Raw genomic sequence first — 17544 nt, 5'->3', positions numbered from 1 at the left:
AATGACATGATAAATTCAATTACTAGTAACTTTACTTTTTACATGAAGATGCGTAATAGTTTTTTTTTTCTTTTTTTCTCTATTTACGAGCAAGACACTGATTAGCAAGTAGATAAATACATTAATAAAGAACAACGACAATAATAATAGTAACACATATACCGTTATCAATATCACTCTTCCTTTCCTTGAAGATAACATTTATGGAGTCAAATAAATCGTGATTCATAAACAGGAGCTGCAATTGAAAGAGGCAAGCTTAGCAACGGAATATTAACTCAACAGATACTACATTGTTTCAAGAGGAGGCTGGAGAAGTCTATGAATAATATGATGACAGATGGAAACCTTTAGGTGGTCATGAGATGTCTTGTGAAGGTCAACGAGTTTTTTCCAGCCTCCTTATTTCCTTGTGTTGTTTTCTATGTTTGCCACGCTCTATGCATGATAGTTTAGTCTTTTTCTTTTCTTTCCTCAGCTGAAAAATAATCTTGACATTTTTTCCCTAATTCAGGATATAACACTTATATAATTTATCATCTTCATTTCCTTCATAAGCATCTGGTTCACTTCAGCCTGACGTGTGGTATCTTCTTAAGTAAACACTGGCAGGATGTGATTGTTGAAACTAACCAATTAACTAACTATGAACGCCTCACTCCTTACTTTTATCTGTTCTTTTATCTCACTACGTGCATCTTTACCCTTTGACAGCTCATGATATTGTGGCACTTTCTCTATTTTGTGTAAATTAAAACGATCATAGCAAGGCACATGAGATGACGAGAGAGAGAGAGAGAGAGAGAGAGAGAGAGAGAGAGAGAGAGAGAGAGAGAGAGAGAGAGAGAGAGAGAGAGAGAGAGAGAGAAGGAACAAGTAAAAGGAAGATAGGGAAGAAAAGGAAAAAAGTGAGAGGTGAAAACTGGAAATACAAGGAAACAGAAGAGATAGGAAGAGAACAGATGAACAAGTAAGAAAGGAAGACAGCAGGAGTTTGTATTCACACACCAATATTACCGAAGACATCCTTGCAAACCAATGGACCACTCTAAATATAAACACTAGAGCTTTGTCTCCTCTAATTTCAAACAAGACTCTAATAAAAGGTGTACGAATTTTCAAGAGGGATTTTCATGATCCTAGTGATGAGGTAACAAGCATTCTACAATACCAATGGGACAAAAAAAGCATCCAACTGAACGCAAATAACTGTCTGTTGCCTTCTGAAAGTTGTGATGAGACTAAAGCTTTTTACGAATGAACCTAAAAAGTTTGAATAATCGCATCCCTCCTTTTGAAACTGCACTCTTTAATTTGTACCAAACTTTGTAAACTATATATATATAAAAAAAAAAGAAAATACTAGTCAAATAAAATTACCGACTCAAGAATAAATTGTCGGTAATATCAGTTGCAGGAAACAGTTTTTTTTTATTGTGGTCTTTGAAAAACAAGTAACATGAGAACAAAACCTGTTAATTATTCTATCGGCCTTTTTTTTTATTATTAACTTGCATCAAACTTACTTAAACTGAGAAGCCATACTTGCCGAATGAGATTACCAACTCAGGAATGCGTGGAGGTACTTGGCAATCTTAAGAGCAAGTCCGTCCCCGTAATGATAGGTTGGTTTTCGTTAACGACTCTATAATTCAGTTAGTGTGTATTCATTGATTCGATCGTTTATTACCGCATCTGTGTGTATTTCTACTACTACTACTAGAGGCATTACTCACATGTATTACGTATTCATTAGTAAACACTCATTACTTAATCATATATATCAATGTCTAATAAGTGTAGTTATCTTATTTTTTTAGGGAGAAATTCTCTCTCTCTCTCTCTCTCTTTACTATCCAACTCTTGCACAAACAGTAATCCTCTCCCACTCTCCCTATCTTCTCCCTCCCTTTCACGTCCCCTATCCTTCCTGTCTGTCAATTCTTCCCTCTCCCCAACCGTGGCCTCCTCACCTGCCCCTCCCCAACTCCCGCCTCCTCAACTCCACCCCCCACCCCCTTCGCGACCAGGTGCGCCCAACACCTGACCAAGGAGACCACCACGAGTTTTGATTGATTTTGCTCCCTTGACTCCACCACCACTACCAACACTACTACTGCTGCTACTACTGTTAATACTATCACCTTCATCACTACCTCCAACTAATATTACTACTGCTACTACTATTACTATTACTGTTACCATCACCTCCCTCAACCACCTCATCAAACGACAGTCACCACCATCACCACACTTCCCCAAAACAGTTAATATTCTTACGCCTCAACCACGAGAGAGAGAGAGAGAGAGAGAGAGAGAGAGAGAGAGAGAGAGAGAGAGAGAGAGAGAGAGAGAGAGAGAGAGAGAGAGAGAGAATAAAAGGAGGAGCGTAGATAGAATAAAAGAATAAGGGACAGAATAAAAGGAGGAAAGAAAGCGACAACAGAGAGAGAAAAAGACACAGACAGACAGACAGACAGACAGTGAAGAGTCATGAATTACAATGAGAAGATAAGAAGAGAAGAATAAAAGGAAGGAGAAGAGGAGGAGGAAGATAATGGAGGGAGGAAAGCATGACGTCATGGCCACTTGTGTGTGTGTGTGTGTGTGTGTGTGTGTGTGTGTGTGTGTGTGTGTGTGTGTGTGTGTGTGTGTGTGTGTGTGAGCGCCGCAGGAGAGAGTCGCTTATGTCGCAACGCAGCCAACCTCTGCCTGTCTTGAGAGAGAGAGAGAGAGAGAGAGAGAGAGAGAGAGAGAGAGAGAGAGAGAGAGAGAGAGAGAGAGAGAGAGAGAGAGAGAGAGAGAGAGAGAGAGAGAAGGGGGGGGGCGGGCAAGGCTTGTGTGGTGCACCTCTCTTGCATTATACATTTGCACGACCGACCCGCCTGCGCGCACACGCACGCACACACACACACACACACACACACACACACACACACACACACACACACACACACACACACGAGCTATTTATTCATCAACATCAACCTATAGATAACTCTCTCTCTCTCTCTCTCTCTCTCTCTCTCTCTCTCTCTCTCTCTCTCTCTCTCTCTCTCTCTCTCTCTCTCTCTCTCTCTCTCTCACCACAATCAACACTAGTCACTATACTGCCCACTCTTCCTCTTTCCTGCTCTGTCATTATCTACCTCCTCCTCCTCCTCCTCCTCCTCCTCCTCCTCCTCCTCCTCCTCCTCCTCCTCCTCCTCCTCCTCCTCCTGCCACTATATCGGGTTCACCTACCAGTCATCTGACCCAAGGCAACAACACGACCTGTACTTAACAACAGTACAAAACCATACTGTCAGGTTCTCTCTCTCTCTCTCTCTCTCTCTCTCTCTCTCTCTCTCTCTCTCTCTCTCTCTCTCTTGGGTGGAAGAATATGATAAGGAAAAGGAGAGAAACGGTAAAAGTTGCGTCTGAGGAGGAGGAGGAGGAGGAGGAGGAGGAGGAGGAGGAGGAGGAGGAGGAGGAGGAGGAGGAGGAGGAGGAGGTGAAAAAGAAACAGAGGACGAAGAAAAAGAAAGGCAACAGTAACAAAACTAAACTAAAAACAGTAACAACAACAACAACAACAACAACAACAACAACAACAACAACAACAACAACAACAACAACGAGACGAAAACAGAAGCAAGAATAAGTTAAGTAAGGAAGTAAGCACAAGAAGTCGAGGCCAACACATCCCTGGCAGCTATCAACCCGTAACAAGCCTCGCTGATAACAAGGGTGCGCGCCAGGGGTAGTTAGGAATGAACTGGTTACTAATGGTCGGCTCAGTAGCGCCCGGGCAGCACTATCGTCAGTACAGCACTAAGAACAGTCACACCATACTAGATGCAAGGGCTGTAATAGCAGGTTAAGCAAAAGTGACATTGTAAACTAGCCATTTCTCTCCTTATCTCAACATTGCCACGTCTGTTAATACCGAGTTATCCTTCTAGATATTCTAAACTTAACCTAACCTGACCTCATCTAAATTTGAGTTATCCTTTTGTGATACTGTAAGCTAATCAAACTGACCTGACCTAATCTACTTAAATCTTCACCCTGACCTAATCCTTACTTCACCATAACTATCATATCCTTACCTATACCACGTCAGTTAATGCTACAAGTCCAACAAAGGTGATGTAAGCTAATCCAACTCACCCTGAAATGACATCACCGAATTAACTAGTTTTTACTTCATCTTAACTAACATAATTTCACCTGACCTAGCCTAACAAGCCCAATTTCACCTTAACATAACTATCTAACCAAACTGATCCTAATATGGTTCTTCCTTCACCTTAACTCAACTTGACCTACGCTAACACAAAGTAACCAAATCTTTATCTATCGTACCTAACCAAGCTTTCCTTTAACCTAGCTCAACTTTCTAACTAAACCTTACCTTGCCTAACCAGACCTAACCTTACACAAAACAGCCCAACTTGACCTTACCCTATCTTGACTGTGTATTTTAGACCTGTGTACACGAGGCAATTTAACGAGAGAGAGAGAGAGAGAGAGAGAGAGAGAGAGAGAGAGAGAGAGAGAGAGAGAGAGAGAGAGAGAGAGAGAGAGAGAGAGAGAGAGAGAGAGAGACCCTTCTTCCTGAACATAAAAATACAAACAGCAATATCAATAATATATATAATGAAAAAAAGAAAAATTGAAATACTACTAATAAATAAACCGTACAATAATAATAATAAAGAAAACAACACTAGTAGTAGTAGTAGTAGTAGTAGTAGTAGAAGCATGAGCAGCCATAGTACTACACACACACACACACACACACACACACACACACACACACACACACACACACACACACACACACACCTGGATCTCCCTCTCCCTCTCTTGCTCTCCCTCTCTCCCCCTCTCCCTCCCTTCCGACCGGTTACATAACTCGGATTTAACAAGGCCGTAACACCCAGCTGATGTGCAAAGGGGGGGAGGGAGGAGGGGAGGGAAGAGCGTACAGAGGTGAAGGTCAAAGTATTATTTATCCATTCCAAGTTTACGCGAAGAAGGAGGAGGAGGAGGAGGAGGAGGAGGAGGAGGAGGAGGAGGAGGAGGAGGAGGAGGAGGAGGAGGAGGAGGAGGAGGAGGAGGAAGAGGAGGAAGGGATTGGGGGGACTTCGCACAGTATGAACATTCTCTCTCTCTCTCTCTCTCTCTCTCTCTCTCTCTCTCTCTCTCTCTCTCTCTCTCTCTCTCTCTCTCTAATATACAATGAAATTATAAAAGAAGTGTGTGTGTGTGTGTGTGTGTGTGTGTGTGTGTGTGTGTGTGTGTGTGTGTGTGTGTGTGTGTGTGTGTGTGTGTTGGCCTGGGATCACCTACATGTATTCCCAAGAGGCATGACCCCGCTCTCTCTCTCTCTCTCTCTCTCTCTCTCTCTCTCTCTCTCTCTCTCTCTCTCTCCCTCCTTCCTTCCTCCACTCATTCCCATGGCGAGAGAGAGAGAGAGAGAGAGAGAGAGAGAGAGAGAGAGAGAGAGAGAGAGAGAGAGAGAGAGAGAGAGAGAGAGAGAGAGAGAGAGATTGTAAGGAAAGGAAGGAAATAAATAAAAACAAGGGAAAGGAAATGGACGATAAACAATGAGAAAAATGAGACGAATTTAGGAATTAAGGAAAAAGGGGAAAAAAATAAGTCACGTGTTGAACAGGAGGAGGAGGAGGAGGAGGAGGAGGAGGAGGAGGAGGAGGAGGAGGAGGAGGAGGAGGAGGAGGAGGAGGAGGAGGAGGAGGAGGAGGAGGAGGACACAGTTTCTACTCTTTCACCATCTTCACAACATCCTCCTCCTCCTCCTCCATCTCCACTAAAAACATTAAACTAAAACCATCCTTGACCAAGTGGAGGAAAAGGAAGAGAGGAGGAGGAGGAGGAGGAGGAGGAGGAGGAGGAGGAGGAGGAGGAGGAGGAGGAGGAGGAGGAGGAGGAGGAGAAAGTGGCCATGGCTTGCATTTTTTTCTCTCTCTCTTTCTCTCCACAACTATTTCCGCTGCGGAGTTTCCCTCACCTTAGAGAGAGAGAGAGAGAGAGAGAGAGAGAGAGAGAGAGAGAGAGAGAGAGAGAGAGAGAGAGAGAGAGAGAGAGAATGGGGCACTAAAGACACCAATTATTCACTTACAAGTGTATCTCTCTCTCTCTCTCTCTCTCTCTCTCTCTCTCTCTCTCTCTCTCTCTCTCTCTCTCTCTCTCTCTCATTCATTGCAACTTGCCTTAGTCAATGGGTAAATATTCTTTTCACCCATATAAGGAGGAGGAGGAGGAGGAGGAGGAGTAATGGAGAGAGATAAAGAGTAAAAGGTGAGAGAGAGAGAGAGAGAGAGAGAGAGAGAGAGAGAGAGAGAGAGAGAGAGAGAGAGAGAGAGAGAGAGAGAGAGAGAGAGAGAGAGAGAGAGAGGCAGGCAGACAAGACAGTCAACCTTGTTTGTGCATCAAGCTAGACAGGACCAGAGAGAGAGAGAGAGAGAGAGAGAGAGAGAGAGAGAGAGAGAGAGAGAGAGAGAGAGAGAGAGAGAGAGAGAGAGAGAGAGAGAGAGAGTTGCTTGGTCAGTGCTGCTGCTTGGGACCGGTTTGAGCGAGAGCCCTTCTACATGTTAAGATTAAAGAAAGAAAGAAAGAAAAAGAAAAAAAAAAGAGTAACCTAGTTTTACCTGGAGCTGATGAGCGTAGAGAGAGAGAGAGAGAGAGAGAGAGAGAGAGAGAGAGAGAGAGAGAGAGAGAGAGAGAGAGAGAGAGAGAGAGAGAGACGGAAGAAATAAAGGAAGGAAGGAAGGAAGGAAGGAAGGAAGGAAGGAAGGAAGGAAGGAAGGAAGGAAGGAAGGAAGGAAGGAAGGAAGGAAGGAAGGAAGGAAGGAAAGGAGAGGAAGGGAGAGGAAGGGAGAAGAGGAAGGAAAGAAGGGAGAAAAAATAATGTATCTTTATGTTCGACTGGCATATATTTCACCATTATTTCTCACTAAACTGACAAAAGAAAGACGCATTGCCACAGTGTTTTGTTTCCTCTCTACCATATCAGATCCCCTTTTGTTAATGAGATTTATCCAATTAGTTGTTGTTATTGTTATTATTATTATTATTATTATTATTATTATTATTATTATTAACAATTCATTAATACTAATATCACATTCTGTATCATAACAAAGATTAGACGTAAACTAATTAAAAATGTAATATTAATTCCTATTAGTATATTTGATGCAAGATACAAATGCATGATGAGTTTTATTTAATTCTCATGGCGTGTTTTTATTAAAAGTAGCAGTAGTAGAAGTAGTAGTAGTAGTGGTCTCTCTCTCTCTCTCTCTCTCTCTCTCTCTCTCTCTCTCTCTCTCTCTCTCTCTCTCTCTCTCAAAAGGCATGTCATATAAGAAACAAATACTGAAAGAAATATCAAATAGTTATCCAAAAAACAAAAACACGCGGAGAATCTGTGCAAAAAACAAAGGACAGGTAAAAAACAAATGTAAAAGCAACAAACATACTAATATCTATGAAGGACATCAGAAGCAAAACACACACACACACACACACACACGTTTCGAGACAGTCTTGAAAAAAAATAACGCGAAAACTTTGTATTCTGAGTAACTTCTCCAAACTTTGGAAGGTCGCACACACACACACACACACACACACACACACACACACACACACACACACACACACACACACACCATACAACTTCCTGTAACAACCCACGCATCATATAATTTCACAGCCACGCTTGAGATAACCTGAACGACTTTCCCTTGCCACTACGGGCTGTGTGTTGCGTAGTGTTGCAGGGACGTTGTGTTGTCCTGCACAGGCTATATCATAATGTGTTGCGCTGTGTTGTGTGGAGACGTTGCAGACAGACCAGCTTATCCGCCAGATACTGTGCTGCGTGCATGAGGATGTTGTAATGTTACACGAATACAGCCAAGGCAACCTCCCATACCACATTATGTGTTGTCTTGTCTGTGTCTGTGTGTGTGTGTGTGTGTGTGTGTCACCGTCTCTCTCTCCATCCGTCTGTCTGTCCCCCTTATTATTTTCCTAATCATGCTACTTACAACCACCACCAGCCCGACGGACTGACGAAGAGACACAGGACCGGTGGGTGGGACGAGGGGGAGATGGGAAGGGGCCAGCGGCATACATACGTAATGACTCACTCCCTCCTTGTCCTCCGTCCCTACCTACCCTCTCAACGTATGCTCCTTGCCGCTAAAAGATCACCACCCTCACACACACACACACACACACACACACACACACACACACACACACACACACTCAATCGATAACATAAATAGACTCATTCTGTCAAGATTTCAAGGCCAAACACATGCAATCGCTCGCTGAGAAGTGTGAGGGTGGGTGGGTGTGGGGGCAGGGGATGGATGGATGGAGGGAGCTACAGGGAAGGAGAGGGACGCTGACTGGCTTGTTGATTCGGTCATTAACCTTTTCTGCGTTACACAGCATCTCCCGCTTCACACACACACACACACACACACAGCTGGGGTGATGGATGATATTAATAAAGGGGTTTTAATGAGCGGGGAATGCGTTCAGTCTTCTTAATTAACGTGTTTCTTGAGGTGTTTGGTGAGTTAAGCTTGTGGTGATTGCAAGACAGGTAGCGACACATTGTAAAGTAGGAGAATTTTAGTCTCTCTCTCTCTCTCTCTCTCTCTCTCTCTCTCTCTCTCTCTCTCTCTCTCTCTCTCTCTCTCACTTGGCTAATTATTACGAAAAGTAAAACTAAACCACTCAACCTGAACGAACACACACACACACACACACACACACACACACACACACACACACACACACACACACACACACTAGCACAAAAACTAAAAACAGCTGACTGACCACCAGCACCACCACCAACAATCAACACAAAATCAGCTGACAGCCTCTTCCTCCTCCTCCTCCTCATCCTCCTCCTACCCTACCCTTCCCTTCCCTTTGAAAGAGAATCTGAACTACCTCCCTCCTCCTCCCTACCTCCCCTCTCACTACTGCCGCTCCCCCCTCCCCTCCGTCCCTCACACGTCACTATCGCCCTCTTGACAATGTAATGTACCCCCGACTCGGCTTCCTTGACCTCGATAAAGGGAACTCGCACTGAAATCATTGGCGGTGGTGGTGGTGATGGTGGTGGTGGGGGTGTCGGCGGCTACTGTTTGTGTTGAAGTGTGCTAGCTAGTTGGCTGGCGGCTGATTCTCTCTCTCTCTCTCTCTCTCTCTCTCTCTCTCTCTCTCTCTCTCTCTCTCTCTCTCTCTCTCTCTATCGGTGTGTGTGTGTGTGTGTGTGTGTGTGTGTGTGTGTGTATTTTGGCGGGATACCCTACATGTGTCTGTCCGCTCTCTCTCTCTCTCTCTCTCTCTCTCTCTCTCTCTCTCTCTCTCTCTCTCTCTCTCTCTCTCTCAAGCACACAGGTGGGTAAAGGTAAGCAGGAATTGATTAGATGACTCAAGCACTTTCCCAATAAAACACACACACACACACACACACACACACACACACACACACACACACACACACACACACACACACACACACAGCATATTAAATACACAAAATATATCCAATTTCACTTCATTACCGATACACTTACTAAATAATCACTACCATCATCGTCATCATCTGCACCTTCAACTCGCCTCTCTTTCCTCTCTCCCTCCCTCACCTACCCGCCCGCCCGCCCGCTCGCCGCCCGCTCCTCACCATTCACTCCTTCGCTAAACCCATCTACATTTGCATATTCAACTGAAAGAGAAACGTTTATAGTACAAGGGCGTGAGAGAAAACGTTAAAGTCCATGACCTTGAGAAAATGCTAAGCTATACAAACCTAACCTCCCCTTCTCATCCTTCCCTCCTCCTCCTCCCTCCCTACTTCTTTCTGTATCTCTTAACTTCCTGTCTCCTTTTCTATCACACCACCTTCGTATTATCTCACTTTCTTCCTTTCCCGTTCGTTTTCTTCATTTATTTTCCTGATTCTTCCTTCCTTTTTTTCATACTTTCTCTACTTCAGTTTTATTTTCGTCTTCCAAAAATTCTCTCATTATTCTTCACGTTTACTTCCTTCCTTCTATTCCTACTGTTCTGATTTATTTTTCTTATGGCTTCAGCACCACTCGGCAAGAGAAAACAGCGCTAATTTGAAACATTTGCTAATTGTGACGAGTATTTTTAATTATTTGGCCCTACGTGTAAAGCTATTTTTGTTTTATTTTTGTCTACCTCTTCGTCCTTTCGTTTTTTTATATGATAATTAAACAAGATACAATGACCCCTCTCTCTCTCTCTCTCTCTCTCTCTCTCTCTCTCTCTCTCTCTCTCTCTCTCTCTCCAACTCACAAGATATAATAATATACTAGACACATTATCTAAATTTCCCTTTAAACTAGTATTCATTCCATATAGACACAATATTTTAAATACGCAGCCATTCCTCTCTCTCTCTCTCTCTCTCTCTCTCTCTCTCTCTCTCTCTCTCTCTCTCTGTTGCTGTACACATCACTTTTCTTTCCTACCTTTCTTTCGTCACTCTTACGCTATATATATTACACACTTTTCCTTCCTTCCTTCTCCATTCATTCGTCATTCTTCCAGTAACTTACTCGCGTTTCCTTTCGACCTTTCGTTTGTCATTCTTACAAAATCCATCTACCTTTCCTTCCTGCCGCCTTTTTTTTTTCTTTAATTAACGTATCTCTTTCCTTCTTTCCCTTTGTTATTTCTACATTATATACCTAACTTCCCTATTTTCTTCCTTCCCAGCGAAACTGTAGGTATCGCCTGTCTATGATTTTTAAATCGCCCTTTTATACTTTATTTCAAACTGATCTAGGTTAGCTAATGTAGTAGTAGTAGTAGTAGTAGTAGTAGTAGTAGTAGTAGTAGTAGTAGTAGCAGCTACATAACACGAAATAATACAAATTCCCTTCAGTCCACAACAAAATGAAAAATTTTCACAAACTTTTTAGCCAACCAATATTCGATACCATCACCACCATCACAAAACACAACCATCACCACAACACACTCATCATCATCGCCGGCACCGCCACTCACCCAAGACCTATAAAAGCGTCTCCTAATCCTGCACCAGCCATTCACACCAAAAGCTCAGAATTCGTTTTGTAACGTTCCCATCACGACCTTCAGGACGCAAGTGTGGTGAAAAAAATACTTACTTATTAAAAATGGCAAGTAATCACTACTACTATTATTCCTAATATCATGTATAGCCTTACAAATGTAACAAAAGGCATAACAATTTATTCCTAAGCTGTGTGTGTGTGTGTGTGTGTGTGTGTGTGTTCACCAGACCTTGGTCAGTGTCCATCACCGCGAAAAAAAAAAAAAGATGAACCTAACAACTAATTTTGAATCACAACACCAGCCGTCTGTCTGTCTCTCTACTACAGCAACTACTACTACTACTACGACCACCACCACCACCACCACGATATCACATCCACCTTCCAGCATCACATAAGACAGGTTTCTCCTCCACCGCCTCCACCACCACCTTTACGTCAAATACAATTAAACTCCGCTACCACCACCACCACCCCCTCCCACCCACCACATCCCAGCAACAAGGGAGGGAGGAGGAGGAGGAGGAGGAGGAAGGGATCTCTTCCGGATTAGAAGTTCATTCAGAAATAATTTACAGTTGACTAGAGTAAGAGGAGAGTGGGGGGTGGGGAGGGGGAGATATAGTACTACTACCTGGCTGTGTGCGTGAGTTTGTCCTTGACTGGTGTTCGTGTTGGCGGTGATGGTGATAAAATAGTATACGTAGTAAGAAGAAGAAGAAGAAGAAGAAGAAGAAGAAGAAGAAGAAGAAGAAGAAGAAGAAGAAGAAGAAGAAGAAGATGGTGAAGATGCTGATGATGATGGTGATGAATAGTAGTAGTGGTAGCAGCAACTATTACAGTAACGCTTTCCTCTAAACATCACTACCACAACATCATTACTGTCACCACCATTCCTACATTCCCATATATATCACCATTTTATTACTATTTTGCCATCACCAACAGTTACATATTAACCAGCTACCAATCCTAGCTTCCCAATACTACTACTACTACTATTACTACCACCATCACACACACACACACACACACACACACACACACACACACAGTTTAACACGTTAGCTGCCTATGGTGGTGTAATCCTATATAAATCACCAATCTCTCTCTCTCTCTCTCTCTCTCTCTCTCTCTCTCTCTCTCTCTCTCTCTCTCTCTCTCTCTCTGCTACATGTGACATAAGCGTATATAAAGCTATCTGCCTGCAGTGGATCTTTTAAGCGCCAAGGGATCGGTTTATGTAAAGAGCAAATGTTACTAAATGTGGATTCTGATCTTTTTTTTCTGTCTTGCTACTACTTGCGTACCTTTTGTCAAGGGAGGTAGTAGTAGTAGTAGTAGTAGTAGTAGTAGTAGTAGTAGTAGTAGTAGTAGTAGTAGTAGTAGAAAAGTAAAATTACCACGTAGATTCACGGATATTTATGATGAATTTTTAATATGCTTGCGTTCCTACACAAACACACACACACACACACACACCAGATGGCTCCTCCATGGAAGGGATTGGAGGTGGTGGTGGTGGTGGCTGCGCTGCTGCTACCACCACCACCTTGTGAAGAATATTATACGCACTATCACTACGCAATGCACCACCACCACCACACCACCTTCTCTTCGATAAACACACCCGTCACACCTTGTCTACACCCACCAACATCACCGGCAAAGCCACACTCCCGTGAAACATACGCAACACCACTACGCAATGCACCACCACCACCACCCATTCCAAAGCGGTTAACACACACACCCAACACCCCAAACTTGAACCCACTACCACCACCATCACCACATGCCTGTCCACATCCACCCTTTCCTACTATCTCCACCACAACCACCAGCTGGAATGAAGCACACTACCATCACCACCACAACATACGAACGCGGTGGTGGTGGCGGCCGCGGCTGTGGCAGTGGTGGTGGCGGTGTTGATGGCGGCCAAGGGTAGTGAGTGGATTGGAGGCGAAGTAAAAGGTGGAGACGGTTCTGTTGGTGGTGGTGGTGGAGATGGCTTAGAGTTTATGGCGGTGTTGGTGAAGAGAGAGAGAGAGAGAGAGAGAGAGAGAGAGAGAGAGAGAGAGAGAGAGAGAGAGAGAGAGAGAGAGAGAGAGAGAGACTGCACCAGCCACCTACAAATGGCGGGGGAATGGAGGACGTGGGGGGCTGAGTTGAGTTGGGGTGGTGGTGGCGGTGGTGAGGCGGCAGGCAGGCGGCGGGCGGGTGGGCGTCTGGGGGAGATGGGGAGCGTCATCACACCCCCACCGCGCCCACATCCCCACCACTCCACCACCACCACCACCACACCACCACTACCACCAACCACCATCCCAGCACAAACAAAGGTTGACTAGCGTCCCCCTCCCACCCTCACACACACATACATACATACATACATACACACACACACACACACACACACACACACACACACACGTTCCGAAACTCTATCGCCACTACTCTCCGAAAACGTTGAGGGATGGGTCAAGGTGCAGTGAGGAGAGGGACACACACACATACACACACGCGGACCGAAGCACGTGGTGTTGGTAGTTTTGGCCAGAGCGCCTCGACCAATCCTTTTAATAATCAACAATTACCATTCGGCTACGCGACGAGAAGGGCGTAAGCCGCTCCACCACCGCCACCACCATCACCACCATCGCCGCCGCCGCCGCCATTCACCACCACCATCACCACCGCCCGTCCTCCCCAAAGTATTTATTCTCTATTCAAGACTAAAGTTGGTCAGTAAAGAGGCGAGTGATGGAGAAACGTTGTGGAGGAGAGGAGGTGGAGGGGGAGGAGGAGGTGAGGCCACGCCGGCATTGTTTACAGGCTGTCACGTGCGTAAGGGAAGCCTGACATGGCAAGTAAATAATTGACAAGTAATGCATATTGCAGCCGTGCTTGTGGCCCTCGTCGGGGGGCCTCGCCTCATGGGGGCCGCCGACCGCTTGCACGTGGGCCTGGGTCACGCCGGCCTCCATACGGGCGTCTTACGTGAAATAAAGTGGAAATTTGGGGGAAAAAATGTTGTTGGAGTGAGCTACGTGGCGGCGGCGGCAAGGGTCCTCCCCGGCTGAGCGCCCGCCCGGCCAGCCAAGCGCCCGCCTCCCCGCCTGACCGCCGCCACCCGGCCCGCCATGCAAAAACTGGGGTGGGTGATGCTGGTATCAGCTGATGTGACCCCCCTACCCCCCATCCGCCCACGCCGCCCACACCACGCCCACAACGCCCCTACATAACGCCAATCCAGCCCGAAGTGAACAGGGGCGTGGGGTGCGGGCAGGGACTGTGAAGGGCTGCAGGCCGACCCCGGCTGCCCAACAGGCCTGACAGCTGCTGCACGCCCTCACGCCCACCCCGCCCGCAAAACAGTCACGCCAAACCACCCTAAACCCTTCATGCAAGAGGTCCAGCCCGGCCCCAGCCCAGGAGCACGCCCGCAACCCCGCAGGACAAGTGTGCTCATTTACCTTTTTGTATGGTGTGAGGGTCTCCAGGGCCGCGCGGTGGCGGGCGCTCCTGTTGGGGGAACCTGTGTGGTGGCCGTGGGCGTGGAGGAGAGGGCGTACGGGCGGCGTGGTGGATAAAATAAGTGGGTGTGTTGTGAGGGAACAGCGGCCGGCAGTATCGACCAACAGCACCTCTGGCCCGGCGAGAGTAGCCGAGCGTCACCACCACCACCACCACCACCACCACTGCGGTGCCTTCACCACCACTCCTACACCAATGCCACCACTAAGGGCGCCACCTTCCCTCGTCACTCTCCGCCTGCAGGGTACACTCAGGGATCAGGAAGGCGGTACACCATAGCTAGGAACACAATTTCCAGTTACACTGCAAAAAGTGGGCGACAGTCTCCTGGCGCGAGTAACCGATCTCGCCACAGCCCGTCCCAACTATCACCTCGAATTCACCATCTATTTCTCACTTTTCGGTCGTCATTCACCACTCACATCACACACTACACCTTGCTCCAGGTCTTGCGCGACGTTTGAGGCACATTTTCGGCACTGGACCCTCGATTTTAGGGGTGAAAAGTGTGAGGGAAGCCGCTGAGCGCTGCACCAAGCCGCGCGACTCGAGTGTGTGGCGCGCCGAACAAGGGACTGTGGCGGGGTCGTGCTCCCACCCAACACAGCCCTTTTTTATTCCATATTTCTCCCTCCCTGTTACTCTCACGGACTTCTGAGTAGCCCTCACTCACAGTCTGATCTCCCGGAGACCTCCTCCGTGGCTCCTGCACTCATGATAGTACACCAGAGGGAAGAAAACACCGTTGAAAAGTGATTAATCAGGATGTTAGTCGGTGAGGCTTTAGCCGCCAGGTGGCAGCAGGGTGCAGCCGGCCGCATCACAGCCAACCCTGGCAGGCGTAGGATTCACGCTACACGCAGCATCTTACGCCACCTTCCATGCTGCCTTCACCATCTCTGAATATATCCACAAAGTAAATGTGGCACCTAGTGGACTTTATTATGGTTATTAGTGATACAGACGGTAGGGAACGAGTTGGGTGGGTGGCAAGGTAGGAAAGTGTGGGCGGCGGCCGGCAACGCGTAGCACGGCTGGAGGGTTTTCCACAGCCGGCGGAGGAAAGACGTGATCGATGCCAAAGCCAGACCACCACAGCCGATCCACGCACATCTTTCATAAATTAAAAACGCCTTCGATGGGCCAGAAAGGAGTGGAGATCGCATGAACTAGAGGGACGGCCGGACGGAGCCGTCAGGGCGGTGCTGATGGAACCAGGGCGGCCGTGGTAACGAGGATAAAAGCCGGCCGAGTCTCGCTGTGTGCAGCTGCTGTTAGCCGACCCAACCAGCCATCCAGCCAGCAGCAGCAGCAGGCCAGCGCGACCACCACCACCACCACCAACGCGTTGCCTCCCTCCGCCACCACCACCACCACCATTACTACTACTACTACTACCACCACTGACATCATCACCATAATCCCAAACTTCTTACTGTTATCTACTTAGCACTTCAAATGCTTTCTATTACACATACCATGTACTGTTACAACTACTACAACAACCGTCCTGAACTTAACAATTACATCATTCTCTCTCTCTCTCTCTCTCTCTCTCTCTCTCTCTCTCTCTCTCTCTCTCTCTCTCTCTCTCTCTCTCTCTCTCTCTCTCTCTCAGCATCACTTCAAATATCATTCACTTTTTCTCCCTTATTTTTTTTTTCCTTTCCCGCTTCCCTTCATCCCCCCCCTCCCCCACCTTGTAGCATCGCCCAGCCAAGCACCCGTCCACACTTGTCACGTCTGCCTTGTTACCGACCTCTTGCTTGTTCCTATCGTGTTACCACCTCCCTTACCTAGCAACCAGACGCAGCTGCTCACCACTATCATCACTTCAGATATCCTCTCCATTGCTGAGACTGTATTACTATTCAAGCCATCTCCTTCATTACGCCCATTGCTGGCTCACGCAAAACTTTCTCACGAGTCGGTCCAGTGCTTCCAACACAATATACGATCATTACTACTATCATTGACCACCACTATCATTATTTTTTACCATTCATCGCATCAGCATTATTACAGTTATCCATGGCCCCTACTACTACTACTACTACAGTTGCTATACCCAAATGACTTGACAAATACTAAATTAATGTCTAAATTACAATGAACCTTTCAAATTACAATCATGGTACAGCTTACTTTTCTCATCAGTCTATCTAATCACTTTTTTTCTTTTTGCAACCAAGTGTGCCTGAGCAAATGTCTATTGTGTTGACGTGTTTACCTCACATAAATTAGTAGGATTTCCAGTTTATTTAAAAGAATATTGCATTTTTCTACTTGCAAATTTCCTTTTGATGATTCAGATCTTAGCATTTTGGGGTCTTCATTCTGTTTTGCGGTTTTTTCCCCCCTTTTTTTCTAGCAATGTTGGTAACTTTCATGAACATTCTCTCTCTCTCTCTCTCTCTCTCTCTCTCTCTCTCTCTCTCTCTCTCTCTCTCTCTCTCTCTCTCTCTCTCTCTCTGTGTGTGTGTGTAATCAATGTTGGTTATCTGTTGTTGTTGTTGTTGTGGTGGTGGCAGTGGTGGCGGCGAGGATGATGGTAACAGTGGTGGTTGTGGTGTAGTTGTGCTGGGTTAAATGGAAGCAGTTATTTGGGCAGAACCGACGCGAAGCAAAATTGCAACTTGTCTATTGGTAAATCGTTGTAGAAGTTGTGGTGGTGATGGTGTTGTTGTTACTGCTTTATTGATGGTGTACATACTACAGTGTGTGTGTGTGTGTGTGTGTGTGTGTGTGTGTGTGTGTGTGTGTGTGTGTGAAAGAGCTAGAACAAAAAAGAAGCGCTTACTTTTCTGAAAATGATCTCAACTGATCAAGCCAAGACAGAAGTTTGTATGCCTCTCTCTCTCTCTCTCTCTCTCTCTCTCTCTCTCTCTCT

At 46.0% G+C, this 17544-nt stretch overlaps 1 protein-coding gene across 1 annotated transcript in view; it reads right to left on the bottom strand.

Annotated features, from left to right (window-relative positions):
- LOC135108334 (trithorax group protein osa-like) overlaps positions 1 to 15982 on the bottom strand; it is a 68033-nt gene extending 52051 nt beyond the window's left edge. The window contains 1 exon segment of the mRNA XM_064019202.1: positions 14594 to 15982. The gene's annotated coding sequence lies outside the window, so the exon portion shown is untranslated.
- Positions 15983 to 17544: the final 1562 nt, after the last annotated feature.

This window comes from Scylla paramamosain, chromosome 17 (genome assembly GCF_035594125.1).
Source record: "Scylla paramamosain isolate STU-SP2022 chromosome 17, ASM3559412v1, whole genome shotgun sequence".
NCBI classification, from domain to species: Eukaryota; Metazoa; Arthropoda; class Malacostraca; order Decapoda; family Portunidae; genus Scylla; species Scylla paramamosain.
The sequence above is the reverse complement of the archived record's forward strand: the minus strand, read 5'-3'. Positions and strand labels throughout refer to the sequence as shown.